A 21,752-nucleotide genomic window follows, 5' to 3' on the forward strand; every position below is an offset into this window, starting at 1 on the left:
CTACACTCTCTCTCTCTTTCTCTAAGGTAGTGAGTCTCTACAGCACTCAGGTGCTCTGTCTTCTATATCCTTCTACCCCCCTCTCTCTCTCTTTCTTTCACGCGGCACAGAGCTTACCTTTGATTTCAAGTTTCAAGTTTTTAATGTCACATGCACAAGTACAGTGAAATGCCTTTCTTGCAGCTCTAACCCCAAGTATGCAGTAATCAATAACAACGTAATACTAAAAATAACAAGGTAGAACAAAAACACACCAAATCTAAAAATAACAACTAAGAAAGAAGAAGAAGAGGTTAATGTGCTTCTTCTTGAGCCACTCCTTTGTTGCCTTGGCTGTGTGTTTTTGGTCATTGTCATGCTGGAATACCCATCCACGACCCATTTTCAATGCCCTGGCTGAGGGAAGAATGTTCTCACCCAAGATTTGATGGTACATGGCCCCGTCCATCGTCCCTTTGATGCGGTGAAGTTGTCCTGTCCCCTTAGCAGAAAAACACCTCCAAAGCATAATGTTTCCACCTCCATGTTTGACGGTGGAGATGGTGTTCTTGGGGTCATAGGCAGCATTCCTCCTCCTCCAAACACGGCGAGTTGAGTTGATGTCAAAGAGCTCCATTTTGGTCTCATCTGACCACAACACTTTCACCCAGTTGTCCTCTGAATCATTCAGATGTTCATTGGCAAACTTCAGACGGGCATGTATATGTGGTTTCTTGAGCAGGGGGACCTTTCGGGCGCTGCAGGATTTCAGTCCTTCACGGCGTAGTGTGTTACCAATTGTTTTCTTGGTGACTATGGTCCCAGCTGCCTTGAGATCATTCACAAGATCCTCCCGTGTTGTTCTGGGCTGATTCCTCCCCGTTCTCATGATCATTGCAACTCCACGAGGTGAGATCTTGCATGGAGCCCCAGGCCGAGGGAGATTGACAGTTCTTTTGTGTTTCTTCCATTTGCGAATAATCGCACCAAATGTTGTCACCTTCTCACCAAGCTGCTTGGCGATGGTCTTGTAGCCCATTCCAGCCTTGTGTAGGTCTACAATCTTGTCTCTGACATCCTTGGAGAGCTCTTTGGTCTTGGCCATGGTGGAGAGTTTGGAATCTGATTGATTGATTGCTTCTGTGGACAGGTGTCTTTTATACAGGTAACACGCTGAGATTAGGAGCACTCCCTTTTTAAGAGTGTGCTCCTAATCTCAGCTCGTTACCTGTATAAAATACACCTGGGAGCCAGAAATCTTTCTGTTTGAGAGGGGGTCAAATACTTATTTCCCTCATTAATATGCAAATCAATTTATAACATTTTTGACATGCATTTTTCTGGATATTTTTGTTGTTATTCTCTCACTGTTCAAATAAACCTACCATTAAAATTATAGACTGATCCTTTCTTTATCAGTGGGCAAACGTACAAAATCAGCAGGGGATCAAATACTTTTTTCCCCCACTGTAACAAATAGGGGGTTTAAAGTGTGTGTGTGTGTGTGTGTGTGTGTGTGTGTGTGTGTGTGTGTGTGTGTGTGTGTGTGTGTGTGTGTGTGTCTCAGTCACCAGATCTCAACCCAATTGAAAACTTCTGGGAGATTGTGGAGCGGTGCCTGAGACAGTGTTTTCCAGATGGTGGAGCTTTGTGTTGAACCTCAGGAACATCAGGAGCTCGGTTGCTTAGCGTCTACCACTACGGGAGAGTGACTGAGTCCTCCTCTGAGTGACTGAGTCGTCCTCTGACTCGGATGAGCCCTGGTGTCATCCAGTCCTGGGACTAGTGAGAGCAGGCGGCTGAGGTCAGTGACTGCTGGGCATTGTTCTGGCCTGCCGCCTCCTCAAGGGACCTGAGTGTGGCTTCAATAAGTTCCTCTCATGTAGTGTTTTCCACCACCACCAACAAAACACTGAATTATTGAATTTCTCATCCCTCAAATAGTTCCAGACACGTGTAGACTTTATGCCAAGGTGCATTGAAGCTGTTCTGGCCCAACACCACATTAAGACACGTTATGTCAGTGTTTCCTTTATTTTGACATATACTGTACCTGTATGTTATGCCGAGAAAAACGATAGAGGGGAGGGAGAGAGAGAGAGAGAGAAAGACCGAGAGAGAGAGGGCGAGAGGAGGGAGAAGAATGATACAGGAGAGAGAGCAAAAGAGAGAGAGAGCAAAAGAGAGAGAGAGAGAGAGAGAGAGGAGGGAGAAAACAGAAAGCTTTGAGTGTTCTGTTAGCTTTCACTGAGATTCAATCACATTTCAACACCCCCTGAAGATCCCAACCACAGGAGGGAGGGAGGGAGGGAGGGAGGGAGGGAGGGAGGGAGGGAAAGCAACACAGAGAGAGAGAGAGAGCAACACACACACACAGAGAGAGAGCAACACATACACAGAGAGAGAGAGCAACACACACACACACACACACACACACACAGAGAGACAGCAACACACACAGAGAGAGACAGCAACACATTCACACACACACACACACACACACACACACACACACACACACACACACACACACACACACACACACACACACACACACACACACACACACACACACACACACACACACACAGGGAGAGACAGCAACACACACAGAGAGCGAGAGAGAGAAAGAGACAGCCACACAGAGAGAGAGAAACACAGAGAGAGAGCAACACACACACACACACAGAGAGAGAGAGCAACACACATAGAGAGAGAGAAACAGAGAGAGCAACACACACACACACAGAGAGAGAGCAACACACACACACACACACACAGAGAGCAACACACATAGAGAGAGAGACAGCCACACAGAGAGAGAGAGCCACACAAAGAGAGAGCAACAGAGAGCGAGAAACAGAGAAAGAGAGAGAGAGAGAGAGAGAGAGAGAGAGAGAGAGAGAGAGAGAGAGAGAGAGAAATCTCTCTTTCAACAGGACCAGTGATTTGTACATGGAAGCAGTATTACCAGCTGTGTGTTGGCTACACAGTTTGTTGGAGACTCAGTCTGCCTGTACTGAGTTCAGCTCATTATATAGTTTGTGCCTGTATGTGTGTGTCTGTGTGTGTGTGTGTGTGTTTCCTCTGTTCTATATTTAGCCGCCCAACATCTTTGGCCTTTGAAGTGGTGCAGGCCTCCAGTGAATGTTAACTAGATGGATGCAAATCTCTCAGCTAAATCTATCAAGTTGAACACACACACACACACACACACACACACACACACACACACACACACACACACACACACACACACACACACACACACACACACACACACACACACACACACACACACACACACACACACACACACACACACACACACAAAGGCTCTAAGAATTGAATAGCAATTAGTTTGGAGGGAGCTACTAGACTGTATATAAATTGTCTTAGTTTTCTACTGCCTGGCTGATAGCTGTTAGCACTGAGAGTCGGAGAGGAATCTCGGAAAACTAAAATCTTGGTGGGAGATCTATGAGAAAAGATCCTAATGAGACTAGTGAAGTCCCCCCAAGCCGAAAACTCTCAGACAGTTTTGGAAAAGTCTCTGGGCCAGTCCCCTCCTCTTTCGAAATTCGAAACATGCGATCATCTGCCAAATCATGATTTGTCCAAATGATCAGTGACGACAAATCAGGGCACCGGAAACAAAGTTCCTTGTTATTGGTGGCATCCCACAGTCTGTTGTCAGACGCTACGATACAATTTACTTAACGTGTGCGTCTGTCCACGAGAGATTATCACTGACAGCCTGAGAGGCATAAGAATGATTATTCGCTCTCATCTGGCCCCTCCCCTCGGACTCTGAAGTGAAACACAGCTGGTGGCAATCAGAGCTAATTTGACCTCCACATCAAAATGATCCTCCTTTCCGGATCTCCCTCTTTCTCTTTCATTCTTACCTTCTTTATCTCTTGCTCACGTACCTCCTCTTCTCAACGAACCCCTCCTTACCCTACACTCTTAGAAAAAGAAGGTGCTATCTAGAACCTGAAAGGGTTCTTTGGCTGTCCCCATAGGAGAACTCTTTGAAGAACCTTTTTGGTTAAAAAATGGGTCTACCTTGAACCATCCAATAGGGACGGCTTAAGAACCGTTTTGGAATCCTTTTTTCTAAGAGTGTATTCCTCTTTCCGTTTTCTCCTTTTCATCTATCTTGTTTTTTAATCTTCCTTCATGTCTTCCCCTTCCTCGTACCCCTCCTTTCCCCGTTTCCGCCTCTTTTCTCTCTCTCTCATCTTGCTCTCGTCTTTCTCTCTCCTCTCATCGTACCCCTCCTCTCCCCTTTCCTATCTCCCCATGCCTCTTTCTCTCATCCCCTTTATTAGGTCTTTTGTTTTCCCCCGTTCCTTCACACCCCTCCTCTCACCCCATGTTGGCATCCTGTTGACCTAATTCGAAGCGCTCGTTCCAGAACAACAAGGAGAGCAGAGCAGAACGGGGGGATTTGCCAGATATTGCAGTTTGCTTCTCTCTCTCCTCCGTCCTCCTCTTCTTGCTCTTCTCCATTCTCTCCCTTTCCTCCCCCTCTTCCTCTCAAATTGGAGACATGCTTCTTGATCTCTCTGGGGGAGAGATGGAGGGAGGTGGAGGAATAGATGGCGGGAATAAGAGAGAAGCTGAATTATTGGGGTTAGTGTAGGAGAGGAGAAGAAGGGAAGGAAATCAAAATTTGATTTGTCACGTGCTTCATAAACAACAGGTGTAGACTAACAGTGAAATGCTTACTTCCCAACAATGCAGAGAGAAGAATAGAACAATTATAGAAAAATATTACACTAATACGAGGCGTCACCCATCTCTCCTCTCCTCCCTCTCCTCGCCCTCTCTTCCCCTCTGCTCTGACCCCCTGGCATTTGCTTGATGAGGTGTTTTTCTTTCAGTATTTGCTGTTCATTTGCTTTCTTTCTCTCCCTCCGTTCTCTCTGTTTGTTGTCTCTCTCCCTAATGTTCTCTTTAGAGCCTGCAGACAGCCTGTGCCCTAGATTGCCACTCCGTGTCTCTCTCTCTCTCTCTCTCTGTGTGTCTCTCTGTATGTGTGCGCGTCTCTGTATGTGCGTGTGTTTGCTCTCTGCTCAGCTGCCTGGGGGAAGAGAACAGGCTCTGTCAGTCTACAGCTCCAACTAGCTCCCTGTTAAAAACACAGACATTCAGACATTCAGACATTCAGACATTCAGACATTCAGACAGTCAGACAGACAGACAGACAGACAGACAGACAGACAGACAGACAGACAGACAGACAGACAGACAGACAGACAGACAGACAGACAGACAGACAGACAGACAGACAGACAGACAGACAGACAGACAGACCCTGTACTACATACATGTACCATACTCATCTTTCCCTCTACCAGACAATACAAAACAACACATCACAATAACCAAAACAACACACCACTTCTACAACCGTATATCCAAAACATCTTCCCCAGCTATACAGACAGCACCCCCAACACACCATATCTCCTGAAACATCTTCCCCAGCTATACAGACAGCCCCCCAACACACCATATCTCCTGAAACATCTTCCCCAGCTATACAGACAGCCCCCCAACACACCATATCTCCTGAAACATCTTCCCCAGCTATACAGACAGCCCCCCAACACACCATATCTCCTGAAACATCTTCCCCAGCTATACAGACAGCTCCCCAACACACTATATCTCCTGAAACATCTTCCCCAGCTATACAGACAGCCCCCCAACACACCATATCTCCTGAAACATCTTCCCCAGCTATACAAACAGCCCCCCAACACACCATATCTCCTGAAACATCTTCCCCAGCTATACAGACAGCCCCCCCAACACACCATATCTCCTGAAACATCTTCCCCAGCTATACAGACAGCCCCCAACACACCATATCTCCTGAAACATCTCCACACTTTTTATCATTCTATGGTACTCAAACTCAACCCTAAGGCGTGTAGAGACCATCCAATTAAACAATAGTAAAGGGTCTGTTATCCCCCCACCTTTGACCCTGTTCCTCCTTGTTAGCCAAATAGATAACTTTGCCTGAGCAAACAGAAAATTCAACAAAACACATTTGGCCTTCTCCTTGCTCGAATACCTGTATCCCATTATAAACACCCCAACAGTAAAAACCCCCCCCAACCTCTCACACAGACATTCCAACATAGACATGAATGGAATTAACCTGGTGCACACAGAAAACACATGAATCACAGTTTCTTTCATTACACAGAAAGGACACCCCTGCCCGATTCCGGGTTCAACCCGTGCCAACCAGCTGTTAGTGGCCAGGGCTCCATGAAGAACCCTCCACTGGAGGTCCCCTGACCTCTTTGTGTTTGTAGAGCCCCCTCCATCTAAAACCCACCATACTCCCTGCCCCACATACCCCCTGCCACTGATGCGCCTTCACTCCTGTTAGGCTCCTAATGTTCCTCACCTTAACACAGAGGTTGTCGAGGGCTTTACCTCCCACCCCTTCAAACTCCCCCAGGCTCGGAGTGTTAAAATCTAACAAATCTTCCAGACCCCTTGCCAGTCCCTGGTCTCTGCCTTCACCTGCAATGGCGGATTACTTGGAGGCCCCTCCCCCTTTGGCCGCTCAAACATCCCCCTTACTGGCTCAGACAGTGCCTCCTGGACCTCCTCCAGGAATCTCTCCAGCAGCCTAAGAGAGGTTATTCCTGTTTGTTGTGCCAGGACTTCCGGGGTTTTCTACCCCTCCTTTCCCAGCAGTCTCAGGTCACCCAGCCTTAGTAAACCCTCTGCCATCAGTTGCCTCTGCAGGGTGGCCGACTGAACCGATCTCAAAGGGATATCTGGGTTGTGGAAGATCTGCTCCCCCCACAGTCCAGGCTCCACACCCCCTTCTTGTGTGGGCCTTAGCAGCTGCCAGGCCCTCAGCACTGCAGAGTAAAAGCCAGAGAGACCTCCTGTACTCAGCCTCTCCAGCCTCATGAGGAACAGCTGCCTGTCCAACCCTAATCCACCAGCTCTCCTCAGCAGTGTGCATGCTGGTTCCCTCCAGCCAACATCAGTATAGTACAGCAGTCTCTGCACCGCCTTTAGCCGGAAAGCAGCCACCCTACTCTCCAGTTCGACCAGGCCCTGTCCTCCTTCGTGGACGGTCATGTACAACACTGCCGCCCTCAGCCAGTGATGGCCCAACCAGAAAAAATCCACCAGGTTGCGTTGCAGGTCTGCGAGCTGACGACGCTCCCTCGTACACCTTCAGACTAGTCTCTAGTGCCTACATATCCTGCCCATCCCTGACCATCACAGAAACGTCATCTGCATACGCTGACACTGCTATGCCTGTCCAGCACACTCCCTGCAGTCTCCTGCGTAGCAGGCCCAAAAAAAGTTCAATGGCTAGTGTATATAACTGCCCCGATAGAGGGCGTCCTTGTCTAATGCCCCGTCTCACCCAGACTGGCATACTGAGCCCCCCTCCCACCTTGACCATACATGACGCCCCAGCATACAACAGCTTCACACAGTTCAAAAAACTCTTCCCAAACCCAAACACAGACATCACATTAAACAGATACTCATGGTCCACTCTATCAAAAGCCTTCTCTTGATCTAAAGAGACCAGTCCAACGTTCACATTAGAACCTCTCGACAAGTCCAACATGTCCCTGATTAAGAACAAGTTGTCCATGATTGAGCGTCCCGGTACACAATATGTTTGGTCCTTATGTACTATCGAGTCCAAATGGGACTTCAGTCTGTTAGAGAGGACCTTGGAAAATATCTTGTAGTCCGCACAGAGCAATGCCACAGGCCTCCAGTTCTTAAGTTCATACAAGTCCCCTTTTTTGGGCAGGAGAGTCAGAGCCACCCGACGGCAACTCATCGGCAACTCTCCTACCCCGACGCATTCTCGCAACACGCAAAAGTCCAGTCCAATTATTCCACATTTTTATATTTTTATAAAACTCCACTGGGAGTCCATCGACCCCCGGTGCACGACCAGGGGACATCTGGGTTACTGCCACTGCCAGTTCATGGGACAACAGAGGAATGTCCATTTCATCCCTCTGTGCCAGAGAGAGCTTAGGGAGTCCTGTGAACAAGACCTGAGCACACAAAGGATCACACACTTCTGCCCTATACAACTCAGTATAAAACTCCACAGTTCGCTCCCGCATCGCACCCACCACAGAGGTCACCCGCCCATCAGACAGCCGTAGACAATGCATACCCTTGGCTTCACCGCTCTATCTTTCCAAACCAAAGAAGAAGGAGCTGGGAGTATCCATCTCCTTGAGCATGGAGAACCTAGCTCTTACAAGTGCTCCCTTTGCTTTAACCTGGCATAAACTACCCAGGTCCCTAGGTAATTCAGCTAAATTATCCTGGAGGCCTACATTGCCTTGCCCCACCATCTCTACCTCCATCTCGCTAATACACCGCTCTAGTTCCCACAATACTCTCCTAGTCTCTGAGGATGAGAGAGCTGTGTACTGTTGACAGAAAAGCCGAATTTGGACTTTCCCCACATCCCACCATTGACTGAGAGACTCATACTCCTCTCTTCACTGCCCCCACCTTTCCAAAAAGGTCTGGAAACCTGAGCAAAAAATGACATCTTTTAAGAGCTTTACATTAAACTTCCAATAGGATGCCTGCCGGGGCCCTGGTGAAATAGACAACAACATGGTTATGTGATGATCCGAAAACCCCACCGGGAGAATGGTAGCACCCAACAGCCTATTGCTCTGATTCCTAGACATGTAGTTCTTCAAACATCCACTATGTCAAACTGATTAACGATGTCCCTTAACATTCCCACTTACACTGAATGAGGCTCTTCCCCATTTCTGTCTTTCGTAAAATCCATTGTACAGTTCCAGTCCCCGCCGACCACCAGCGTCTCCTCAGGCACTTCCTGTGAGAGTTCCTGTCTAAGATAGCAAATAGAACCATGTATACTGTCTTGTGTTAGGATGTTTAGTTCTTCAAACATCCACTATGTCAAACTGATTAACGATGTCCCTTAACATTCCCACTTACACTGAATGAGGCTCTTCCCCATTTCTGTCTTTCGTAAAATCCATTGTACAGTTCCAGTCCCCGCCGACCACCAGCGTCTCCTCAGGCACTTCCTGTGAGAGTTCCTGTCTAAGATAGCAAATAGAACCCCCTCTCTCTCCCTGTGTTAAGCGCATACACATTTATAAAGACAAAACCCATGTTGTTCATTTGTGCTTTAACAACAAGCAGCCTACCCCTACACACCTCCTTTGAGGAGCACATTTTTACAGACAGACCACCCCTGCACTAAGATTTGTCCCATGGCTCAACACACTTGCCCCTTTCCACCAGAGCCCCCAATCGACTTCATCCAACACATCACTATGTGTCTCCTGCAGAAACAACACCTGTACTTTTTTTTGTTTTACATATTCACCCAACACACTCCTCTTTCCCGCATCTCTGGCGCCATTTCTATTGAGCGAGCCTACCCAAAGAGGTAAACACTTGGTGGTGTTTATGTGGGCACGCAAAGCTCTTATGCCCCAAATCCCCACACTCAAAACACCGTAGACTATCTGTGCTGGCAAATCCTGCGTAGAGCCCCTCCCCATGCCTCACTTTAAACTGCACATTTAGCTGTTGCTCATTGTTATTCAGAAACATAAACACTTGCCTCCGGACCGAAACAACGTGCTTAACAGCAGCTGCCTGAAAACCTGCTGACAGTACACGAAAACCGCTAGCAAACTTACCAAAACGAATCAGCTCTTTCCTGATTTGATCATCCGTAATAAACGGAGGCAAATTTGCAACTACCACCATTGTCGAAGGGGTAGAAAGAGGTGAAATTGGCACCAACACACCCCTTACAAATATTCCACTAGCAATTAGCCTACCAACCAAATTAGCTCTTTTCATGAACATAACCACAGCTTTGTTCATTCTGGAAGCAGAATGTATAAATTCAGCTCCTACCTGTTCACCGACCGCGAGCAGAACCTCCTCCACTTTAACTCCATTCTCAGGAACACACCTGAATCCATGTCGTATCGACAGCATCTCCATCTTAACTCCATTCTCAGGAACACACCTGAATCCATGCCGCATCAACAGCGTCTCCTCCGCGCTAGGCTGAGAAGCCATCGCGCACACCGCACCTTCCAAACCCCAGGAAACTAACTCTGTCCTCTTCCACCCTAACTTTGAAAAACCTGTGGATACCGCTGAAACAAATAGTGCATTAACCTTCCACCATAGAAAATAAAATGGAAAGAAAAGACCAAGAACAGAATCAAGAAAGGACAGAGGACAGAGCCCTCTACACCAGAGAGAGAGAGAGAGAGAGAGAGAGAGAGAGAGAGAGAGAGAGAGAAAAGTTCCAGTGTGACAAATAAAATCACTGGGTTGGGGGGTGGAACAGAATCTCTTTGGGCTGGGAATTGGACTGTGAAACAGGTCCAAATAGGTCTCAGTGGGGAAGTACGACTGAAACACACCTGCTCCTCCTGTACGACTGTACTAGAAACACACCTGTTCCTCCTGTACGACTGTACTAGAAACACACCTGTTCCTCCTGTACGACTGTACTAGAAACACACCTGCTCCTCCTGTACGACTGTACTAGAAACACACCTGCTCCTCTGTACGACTGTACTAGAAACACACCTGTTCCTCCTGTACGACTGTTCTAGAAACCCACCTGCTCCTTCTGTACGACTGTTCTAGAAACCCACCTGCTCCTTCTGTACGACTGTACTAGAAACACACCTGCTCCTCCTGTACGACTGTACTAGAAACACACCTGTTCCTCCTGTACGACTGTACTAGAAACACACCTGTTCCTCCTGTACGACTGTACTAGAAACACACCTGTTCCTCCTGTACGACTGTACTAGAAACACACCTGCTCCTCTGTACGACTGTACTAGAAACACACCTGTTCCTCCTGTACGACTGTACTAGAAACACACCTGTTCCTCCTGTACGACTGTACTAGAAACACACCTGTTCCTCCTGTACGACTGTACTAGAAACACACCTGCTCCTCCTGTACGACTGTACTAGAAACACACCTGCTCCTCCTGTATGACTGTACTAGAAACACACCTGCTCCTCCTGTACGACTGAAACACACCTGTTCCTCCTGTACGACTGTACTAGAAACACACCTGTTCCTCCTGTACGACTGTACTAGAAACCCACCTGCTCCTCCTGTACGACTGTACTAGAAACACATCACTATAGAGGTATAATACTCTTTATATGGCTCTATGCAGAACAGTCACTATAGAGGTATAATACTCTTTACATGGCTCTATGCAGAACAGTCACTATAGAGGTATAATACTCTTTATATGGCTCTATGCAGAGCAGTCACTATAGAGGTATAATACTCTTTATATGGCTCTATGTAGAACAGTCACTATAGAGCTATAATAGTCTTTATATGGCTCTATGCAGAACAGTCACTATAGAGGTATAATACTCTTTATATGGCTCAATGTAGAACAGTCACTATAGAGGTATAATACTCTTTATATGGCTCAATGTAGAACAGTCACTATAGCGGTATAATACTCTTTATATGGCTCTATGCAGAACAGTCACTATAGAGGTATAATACTCTTTATATGGCTCTATGCAGAACAGTCACTATAGAGGTATAATACTCTTTATATGGCTCTATGCAGAACAGTCACTATAGAGGTAAAATACTCTTTACATGGCTCTATGCTGAACAGTCACTATAGAGGTATAATACTCTTTATATGGCTCTATGCAGAGCAGTCACTATAGAGGTATAATACTCTTTATATGGCTCTATGTAGAGCAGTCACTATAGAGGTATAATACTCTTTATATGGCTCTATGCAGAACAGTCACTATAGAGGTATAATAGTCTTTATATGGCTCTATGCAGAACAGTCACTATAGAGGTATAATACTCTTTATATGGCTCTATGCAGAACAGTCACTATAGAGGTAAAATACTCTTTATATGGCTCTATGCAGAACAGTCACTATAGAGGTAAAATACTCTTTATATGGCTCTATGCAGAACAGTCACTATAGAGGTATAATACTCTTTATATGGCTCTATGCAGAACAGTCACTATAGAGGTAAAATACTCTTTATATGGCTCTATGCAGAACAGTCACTATAGAGGTATAATACTCTTTATATGGCTCAATGTAGAACAGTCACTATAGAGGTATAATACTCTTTATATGGCTCAATGTAGAACAGTCACTATAGAGGTATAATACTCTTTATATGGCTCTATGCAGAACAGTCACTATAGAGGTATAATACTCTTTATATGGCTCTATGCAGAACAGTCACTATATAGGTATACCTAGGAATCTAGGAATGAGGACTGCAATGTGTGTGTATGTTTTGTGTTATCTGGTGGAGAACTACGCAGGAGACACATTTCTGCTGTTCGCTGTAACAAATGGACAATAAAGTTGTACTGTATTGTATTATTGTATTGCCCTGACTTCTGACCTTGTATCTCCCCCACAGTGAGAGTCCGTACAGTCAGCACAGGGCCATAGAGAAGTGGACAACGAGGAAAAAGACCAGCAAAGACTGTGAGTACCAGACTACACCTTTGAAGTACTTACCATATGTGGATGTAACCGCTCTTTACAGCTCCAGGCAGAAAACATTTAGGTGGTGTTCCAGATTGAATCTATTGCAGGTGTGCTGTTGCTATATCATGTTAGTTAGGTGGTAAGTAGCCTAGCGGTTAGAGTGCTGGGCCACTTCTCTGCTGGAGCGACAGGAGTGGGGAACTCGCCTAGAAATCCTCCCCCATCCTTCCTCCCCCTCTCCAAATGTGGAGAGGGGGAGGAAGTGGTGGGAGAAATTGGTAGGAGAGGAAGAGTGGAAGAGAGAGAGAGAAGCCAGTGTGTGTGTGCATGTTTGAATCCAGTCCCAGAGGAATGTCAAGCCACACACACACACACACACACACACACATATTTATTATAGTGTGAAAGCGTCCCAATACTTTTGAAATGTGCAGCTATGATTACTCTTTGCTCTAAACAATATACCATCATTCATGATTTACTTCAGATATTGGTATGAACAAGGTAGAACATTGTATAGTAAACCAGGTTTTACTATAAACACACTACACAGTCCTAACCGGTTAATTGATTAGTAGATTATCACTAAGGAGCAAATATAGGGTTCTGGTCAAAACTAGTGGCTTCTATAGGGTTCTGGTCAAAACTAGTGGCTTCTATAGGGTTCCTGTCAAAACTAGTGGCTTCTATAGGGTTCTGGTCAAAACTAGTGGCTTCTATAGGGTTCTGGTCAAAACTAGTGGCTTCTATAGGGCTCTGGTCAAAACTAGTGGCTTATATAGGGTTCTGGTCAAAACTAGTGGCTTCTATAGGGTTCTGGTCAAAACTAGTGGCTTCTATAGGGCTCTGGTCAAAACTAGTGGCTTAAATAGGGCTCTGGTCAAAACTAGTGGCTTCTATAGGGTTCTGGTCAAAACTAGTGGCTTATATAGGGTTCTGGTCAAAACTAGTGGCTTCTATAGGGTTCAGGTCAAAACTAGTGGCTTCTATAGGGCTCTGGTCAAAACTAATGGCTTCTATAGGGCTCTGGTCAAAACTAGTGGCTTATATAGGGTTCTGGTCAAAACTAGTGGCTTCTATAGGGGGCCATTTGGGACGTTTTACATGTCTTGTCTGTGAGTTTATGAGAGCATTCTGAGGTATACTGTGTATGTAGGTGGATGTACAGCACTGTTTTTGTAGGTGGAGGTACAGCACTGCAGATGTAGGTGGAGGTACAGCACTGTGGATGTAGGTGGAGGTACAGCACTGTGGATGTAGGTGGAGGTACAGCACTGTGGATGTAGGTGGAGGTACAGCACTGTGGATGTAGGTGGAGGTACAGCACTGTGGATGTAGATGGAGGTACAGCACTGTGGATGTAGGTGGAGGTACAGCACTGTAGGTGGATGTACAGCACTGTGAATGTAGGTGGAGGTACAGCACTGTGTATGTAGGTGGAGGTACAGCACTGTGGATGTAGGTGGAGGTACAGCACTGTGGATGTAGGTGGAGGTACAGCCCTGTGGATGTATGTGGAGGTACAGCACTGTGGATGTAGGTGGAGGTACAGCACTGTGGATGTAGGTGGATGTACAGCACTGTGAATGTAGGTGGAGGTACAGCACTGTGTATGTAGGTGGAGGTACAGCACTGTGTATGTAGGTGGAGGTACAGCACTGTGTATGTAGGTGGAGGTACAGCACTGTGAATGTAGGTGGAGGTACAGCACTGTGGATGTAGGTGGATGTACAGCACTGTGGATGTAGGTGGAGGTACAGCACTGTGTATGTAGGTGGAGGTACAGCACTGTGAATGTAGGTGGAGGTACAGCACTGTATGTAGGTGGAGGTACAGCACTGTGGATGTAGGTGGATGTACAGCACTGTGGATGTAGGTAGATTTTTCAGCACTTCTCTTGTTCCTTTTTTCATCTTCTCCTTCTCTCTTGTTGAATGGATTGGTACACAGGGGCCTGAAATGTTGTTGCCCCAGATGTCACGGCTGTCGAAAGGAGCAGACCAAAGTGCAGCGTGGTTGTAGTTCCACATTTTATTTAATCCGTGAAACTTTGCAATACATAAATAACTGATTTGACAAAACAAACCGTGACGCAGAGAGAAACAAGCACTACTCAAAATATAGTGCTCAAAAAAATAAAGGGAACACTTAAACAACACATCCTAGATCTGAATGAAAGAAATAATCTTATTAAATACTTTTTTCTTTACATAGTTGAATGTGCTGACAACAAAATCACACAAAAATAATCAATGGAAATCCAATTTATCAACCCATGGAGGTCTGGATTTGGAGTCACACTCAAAATTAAAGTGGAAAACCACACTACAGGCTGATCCAACTTTGATGTAATGTCCTTAAAACAAGTCAAAATGAGGCTCAGTAGTGTGTGTGGCCTCCACGTGCCTGTATGACCTCCCTACAACGCCTGGGCATGCTCCTGATGAGGTGGCGGATGGTCTCCTGAGGGATCTCCTCCCAGACCTGGACTAAAGCATCCGCCAACTCCTGGACAGTCTGTGGTGCAACGTGGCGTTGGTGGATGGAGCGAGACATGATGTCCCAGATGTGCTCAATTGGATTCAGGTCTGGGGAACGGGCGGGCCAGTCCATTGCATCAATGCCTTCCTCTTGCAGGAACTGCTGACACACTCCAGCCACATGAGGTCTAGCATTGTCTTGCATTAGGAGGAACCCAGGGCCAACTGCACCAGCATATGGTCTCACAAGGGGTCTGAGGATCTCATCTCGGTACCTAATGGCAGTCAGGCTACCTCTAGCGAGCACATGGAGCGCTGTGCGGCCCCCCAAAGAAATGCCACCCTACACCATGACTGACCCACCGCCAAACCGGTCATGCTGGAGGATGTTGCAGGCAGCAGAACGTTCTCCACGGCGTCTCCAGACTCTGTCACGTCTGTCACGTGCTCAGTGTGAACCTGCTTTCATCTGTGAAAAGCACAGGGCGCCAGTGGCGAATTTGCCAATCTTGGTGTTCTCTGGCAAATGCCAAACGTCCTGCACGGTGTTGGGCTGTAAGCACAACCCCCACCTGTGGACGTCGGGCCCTCACACCACCCTCATGGAGTCTGTTTCTGACCGTTTGAGCAGACACATGCACATTTGTGGCCTGCTGGAGGTCATTTTGCAGGGCTCTGGCAGTGCTTCTCCTGCTCCTCCTTGCACAAAGGCGGAGGTAGCGGTCCTGCTGCTGGGTTGTTGCCCTCCTACGGCCTCCTCCACGTCTCCTGATGTACTGGCCTGTCTTCTGGTAGCGCCTCCATGCTTTGGACACTACGCTGACAGACACAGCAAACCTTCTTGCCACAGCTCACGTTGATGTGCCATCCTGGATGAGCTGCACTACCTGAGCCACTTGTGTGGGTTGTAGACTCCATCTCATGCTACCACTAGAGTGAAAGCACCGCCAGCATTCAAAAGTGACCAAAACATCAGCCAGGAAGCATAGGAACTGAGAAGTGGTCTGTGGTCCCCACCTGCAGAACCACTCCTTTATTGGGGGTGTCTTGCTAATTGCCTATAATTTCCACCTGTTGTCTATTCCATTTGCACAACAGCATGTGAAATTTATTGTCAATCAGTGTTGCTTCCTAAGTGTACAGTTTGATTTCACAGAAGTGTGATTGACTTGGAGTTACATTGTGTTGTTTAAGTGTTCCATTTATTTTTTTGAGCAGTGTATAATAACACACAAATTCCAGGAAGAAAAACCCTACTGAAATATGATCTCCAATTAGAGACAACGAGGACCAGCTGCCTCCAATTGGAGATCAACCCCCCAAAAAACAACATAGAAATAGAAAAACTAGAACTTAAACATAGAAATACAAAACATAGAAAAACACAAAACACCCCCTGACACGCCCTGACCTGCTCTACCATAGAAAATAACCTCTTACTATGGTCAGGACGTGACACCAGAGAACTTAAAAACATTGGGAAAGCGAGTGGGAGAGAAGGAGAGAGAAAGAGGGGGAGATGGCGAGAGAGGGATATGGAGGGAGGGAAACACATGTACCATTTCCCGGTGCTGCAGCACTCTATAGAGATTCAATGCACCTTGAGACAGACAGGACTAGGCTATTAAACACAGGTCTGTAACAGAATGAGGGGGTGAGAGAGAGAGTTGGTGAAATATAGAGAAGGTGAGAGAGAGAGGTAGAGAGAGGGAGAGAGAGCGGGCAAGAAACACAGGTGAACAGAGTGTCGGAGAGATAGAAACATGGAGAGGTAGTGGAGAAAGAAAAGAAGTGAGAGGGAAGTGAGAGAGATGTACTTCTAAAGAGGTGTAGCTAAGTCCAGAGGCACCCAGACAACACAACATGCATTAGCATCAATTATAACCGGGAAAGAGAGACTTTGAATCAAAAGCTAGCCGTTCCCCATGAAATGCAGTTACACAATAATACATTACTGAGAAACCGCCTTTTCTTCTCTCTTAGCCTGAAAACTTGGCCTCCCAGAGACACCCCAGGTGTATAGAGACTTATAGGGTGCATCCCAAATGGCTCCCTCTTCCCTATATTAGTGCATTACATTTGAGCAGGACCCATATGCCACTATGTAAGGGAATAGAGTGCCATTTGGGACGTAGCTGTAGTCTTTGGAATAGGCTGATAACACGCTCTTGTCTTTATAAGGTTTTAATGCAGTTTTGATGCAGTAGGGTTTGAGACTGGCTGGATGTACATTCGTAAAGAGAAAAACTGTTTTGAGCTATGTTTTCCTCACTGGAGTATTTGGACCTCTGGGCCGTTGCCTATATGTACCAAACAGGGTGGGGTCATTTCTAATTGAAGTTAGTCATTTCAGGAAGTGATTTAAATTTCACATGAATACATTGAAAAACATTTTAAATTGTTTCTTCTTTTCAGTTTATTGAGAAGTCATTGACAATAGATGCACTTTTTAACAACTATTAACTTTACTTTACTTTTTGAATTGATCCCAACCCTGGTACCAAATACAAATATGACAAACAACGTCTTAGATGCTGATTGGCACACAGGGTATATTTGACCCAATAAGACTTGACTTACAGTGACATAATCGGCTTATAGAGGCCAATCAATCTTGGCTTATCCGGCTCTTGATGAGCTCATTACTATTTTCTAGTCATCTTCTGATGATAAAATATTGATATTTAATTCAACCTTTGACATGTTGATTGACTGGCCGATCTTCTTATATCTATAAGATTGCTCTGCAACTAGCGGTCTGCTGGCCAGTTTTGGCCCCAAGGATCACATTCCTGGGCCTCCAATAGCCACCCATTTTTTTTATGAATTATTTGAAGGATTCACTGTGTTTTCCTGTGAATGTTCAGTTCTGCGTGCGAACAGTGGGAAACAAACAAACAGTACTGTACTGCTCTGGCCCTTACCACAGGCCATACCAGTATCCAACTGTGAGTGTTCGCATGCGCATGTGTCCATTACCTGAGACCATACCCAGAATCCCTCACACCAAGAAGACAGCGATGACCTCGTTAATTGGGTCACGTATTGTTTTAGTGTCTGAGTTGCCACGGGCAACAATGACCCTTTCACTTCTGTTGTTGTTGTTGTTTTGTTAAAAGAACAACTGAAAAGTTCTGTTAATTACAGTTGTTGTCATACTGCTGAGCTAGGGCCAGGTGTGTGTGTGTGTGTGTGTGTGTGTGTGTGTGTGTGTGTGTGTGTGTGTGTGTGTGTGTGTGTGTGTGTGTGTGTGTGTGTGTGTGTGTGTGTGTGTGTGTGTGTGTGTGTGTGAGATGATAATGTCATTGGTCTTTCAAAATATTATCTCATTTTTATTATGGGTTTATAGTGATGCTGTGAAACCTATTGTTATTCTTAAAAAAAAAATCCTTGACATGGTCAAATAACTCAAGCATACAGTGCATTTGGAAAGTATTCAGACCCCTTGACATCTCCCACATTATGTTACGTTACAGCCTTATTCTAAAATGGATTCAATCTTTTTTTAATCATCAATCTACATATACAAACTGAGCACGTCACCGAATGTGTTTTTTTTGAGAAAAAAATGAAAGCGGGAAAAATCCATATATTAGCCGCGTCATTGTTTAAGCCGCGACGTTCAAAGCCTGGGAAAAAAGTTGCAGCTTATAGTCCGGAAATTACGATACTATGAATGATTTGTGGTTTATTTGGTAGCATTTCATAGTGTGACTGATTGTACTAATTACATTAGTACTGTACAAAGTTACAGGTGCGCTGTTTGATAGATTACCTGCTCCCCCTACCTCTGGCTTCCAGTGGGGAGACCTGAGGTCAACCCACCCCCACCCCCTTCCCATCTCGTACTTCTGAGTGGGAGACCTTCCCAGGCAGTAGCCTGCCTAGCTCACAAACTAGAATCAGGGCGCCCACTCCGACAAGGTTAATTTACCCACAGTCCCACACGGTGACATGATATCATTGACGTGAAGTGCAAATGAGCGACAGAAAACCGATTGCACAAATGGCTGCCCATGTCACCTATACCTACATCCACTACTGGAGAAGGGCCTTGGTCAGGGAGGTGACCAACAATCTGATGATCATTTTGACAGAGCTCCAGAGATCCTCTGTGGAGATGGGAGAACCTTCCAGAAGGACAACCACATCTGCAGCACTCCACCAATCAGGCCTTAATGGTTGATGGGCCAGACAGAAGCCACTCATCAGTAAAAGGCACATGACAACCTACTTTGCGAAAAGATACCTAAAGGACTTAGGCCATCAGAAATAAGATTCTCTGGTCTGATGACACCAAGATTGAACTCTTTGGCCTGAATGCCAAGCGTCACGCCTGGAGGAAACCTTGCCCCATCCCTACTGTGAAGCATGGTGGTGGCAGCATCATTCTGTGGGGATGTTTTTCAGCGGCAGGGATTGGGAGACTAGTTAGGATCGAGGGAAAGATGAACAGAGCAAAGTACAGAGAGATCCTTGATGAAAACCTGCTCCAGAGCGCTCAGGACTTCAGACTGGGGTGAAGGTTCACCTTCCAACAGGACAATGACCCTAAGCACACAGCCAAGACAACGCAGGAGTGGCTTTGGGACAAGTCTCTGAATGTCCTTGAGTGGCCCAGCCAGAGCCCGGACTTGAACCCGATCGAACATCTCTGGATAGACCTGAAAATAGCTGTGCAGCAACTCTCCCCATCCAACCTGACAGAGCTTGAGAGGATCTGCAGTGTCATACCTAAGAAGACTCAAGGCTGTAATCACTGCCAAATGTGCTTCAAAAAAGTACTGAGTAAAGCGTCTCAATACTTACATATGTAAATGTAACATTTTTGTTTTTTATTTTATTACATTTGCAAAAAATTCTGGAAACCTGTTTTTGCTTTGACGTTATGGGGTATTGTGTGTAGATTGATGAGGGAAAAATACAATTTAATCAATTTTAGAATAAGGCTGTAACGTAACAAAATGTAGTAAAAGTATTTTTTCTAATTTGGCACACAGAAACTAGAGGCCATGGGTAAGTTGGTGAAGAAGTCTTTCCTCATGCTGAACAAATTTGCCTCAAGGAGCCATAAGGTCTGCAGGATAGATTTTTCTTGGACATTTTGGAAAACCTTTGAAAAATGTTTTCTCATGAACCTTAAGTTCAAATAACAAATGATGTATGTAGGCCCATGGTACATCTCTTAACTTAGTTTGAGAAAAGCTAAGGGATTGGTTAAGACATGGCTGAGTTATTGATAAAATCAGGAAATCTGGTTTTACATGTCCAATTAAATCCTTTGTAAATCCATTTTACAATGGCCTACCAACTTAAAACCTTTTAGAGTCAAAGATATTACCATGATGAACCATGTTAAGTTTGGCATTGATATCTTAAAAAATAAGGACACTATTAACAATTCACTTTTTTTGACTATGTAACGCTAATGCTTAAAATAATCCTAACAATTCCACTTCTCATGGACTACAAGTCAGATTCACTCCAAATGTGGTCTTTGGACTCATCACAATAGTGCCTGAAGAGTTTGAGGAAATACTTCAAAAATCTACTTCTCATGAATCATCAAATCACATCAAATGTGGTATGTAGGTCCATGGTTTGAGAAGCTAAAGGATTGATCAAAATATGTTACAACAAAAAAAATTAAAAATCTGATTTTACGCGTCCATTTAAACCATTGTAAATTTACTCCACAGTGGCCTATCAACCTGAAACGTGTCCTCTCTATCAGGGACCTCTCTGAGATCAACCTCACTGAGTTTGGTATCTCACAAAACAAGGAAACTATTAACAACTTGTTCTTTGAATATGTAACAGTAATTCTCAAAACCATCTCCTCAGGAACCATACATCAGATGTTTATTTAGACTCATGATTAAAGTAAGATAGTAGTTCCTACATGATAAAGTGTTGCTTTGTTATCCAACTGATTTTGTGTCCTTTCTGTCATTCTGTGAACCCCGTACATTGCTGCTCACTGCTATATTTTACTGTGTTAATTGCAGTAGGTGATTTTATCTGTTTGCTATCGCAGATGACTGGTGAGATAAACCTACTGCAGATGGAGGGGTGTCAACCATGAGGGATGGAGGGAGAGGAAGAGTGTATTTGTGTGTGTATACGTATGTGCACATTGATTGATGGAATAGAGTTAGCATGTGTGTGTGTGAGATTCTGTGATAGTCTTTATCTCCCATATACCTTAAATCAAATCAAATGTTATTTGTCACATGCGCCGAATACAACAGCATTTCACCTTACAGTGAAATGCTTACTTACAAGCTCCTATACGTGTGGGCGTGTGTAGGATGGGTGGATGGGGGAATGAAGGATTATGGATATCATAATAGACAGATATGCATGGTGAAGGAGAGAGGATGACTGGATGGATGACTGGATGGATAACTGGATGGATGGATGACTGGATGGATGGAAGGAAGGATGACTGGATGGATGGAAGGATGACTGGATGGATGACTGGATGGATGACTGGATGGATGGATGACTGGATGGATGGATGACTGGATGGATGACTGGATGGATGGCTGGATGGATGACTGGATGGATAACTGGATGGATGGATGGATGACTGGATGGAAGGATGACTGGATGGATGGATGACTGGATGGATGGATGACTGGATGGAAGGATGACTGGATGGATGACTGGATGGATGGATGACTGGATGGATGGATGACTGGATGGATGACTGGATGG

The 21,752-nt window shown here is 45.4% G+C and overlaps 1 protein-coding gene across 2 annotated transcripts in view; it reads left to right on the forward strand.

Annotated features, from left to right (window-relative positions):
• The window catches only part of LOC106590757 (protein phosphatase 1 regulatory subunit 29), a 322,277-nt gene that overhangs the window by 256,216 nt on the left and 44,309 nt on the right, over positions 1–21,752 (forward strand). For both annotated transcript variants that reach the window (XM_045708346.1, XM_045708350.1), the window contains exon 3: positions 12,482–12,549. The gene's annotated coding sequence lies outside the window, so the exon portion shown is untranslated. The remainder of the gene's footprint in view (positions 1–12,481; positions 12,550–21,752) is intronic.

The sequence above is a fragment of the Salmo salar genome, chromosome ssa02, assembly GCF_905237065.1.
Source record: "Salmo salar chromosome ssa02, Ssal_v3.1, whole genome shotgun sequence".
Classification (NCBI taxonomy): Eukaryota; Metazoa; Chordata; class Actinopteri; order Salmoniformes; family Salmonidae; genus Salmo; species Salmo salar.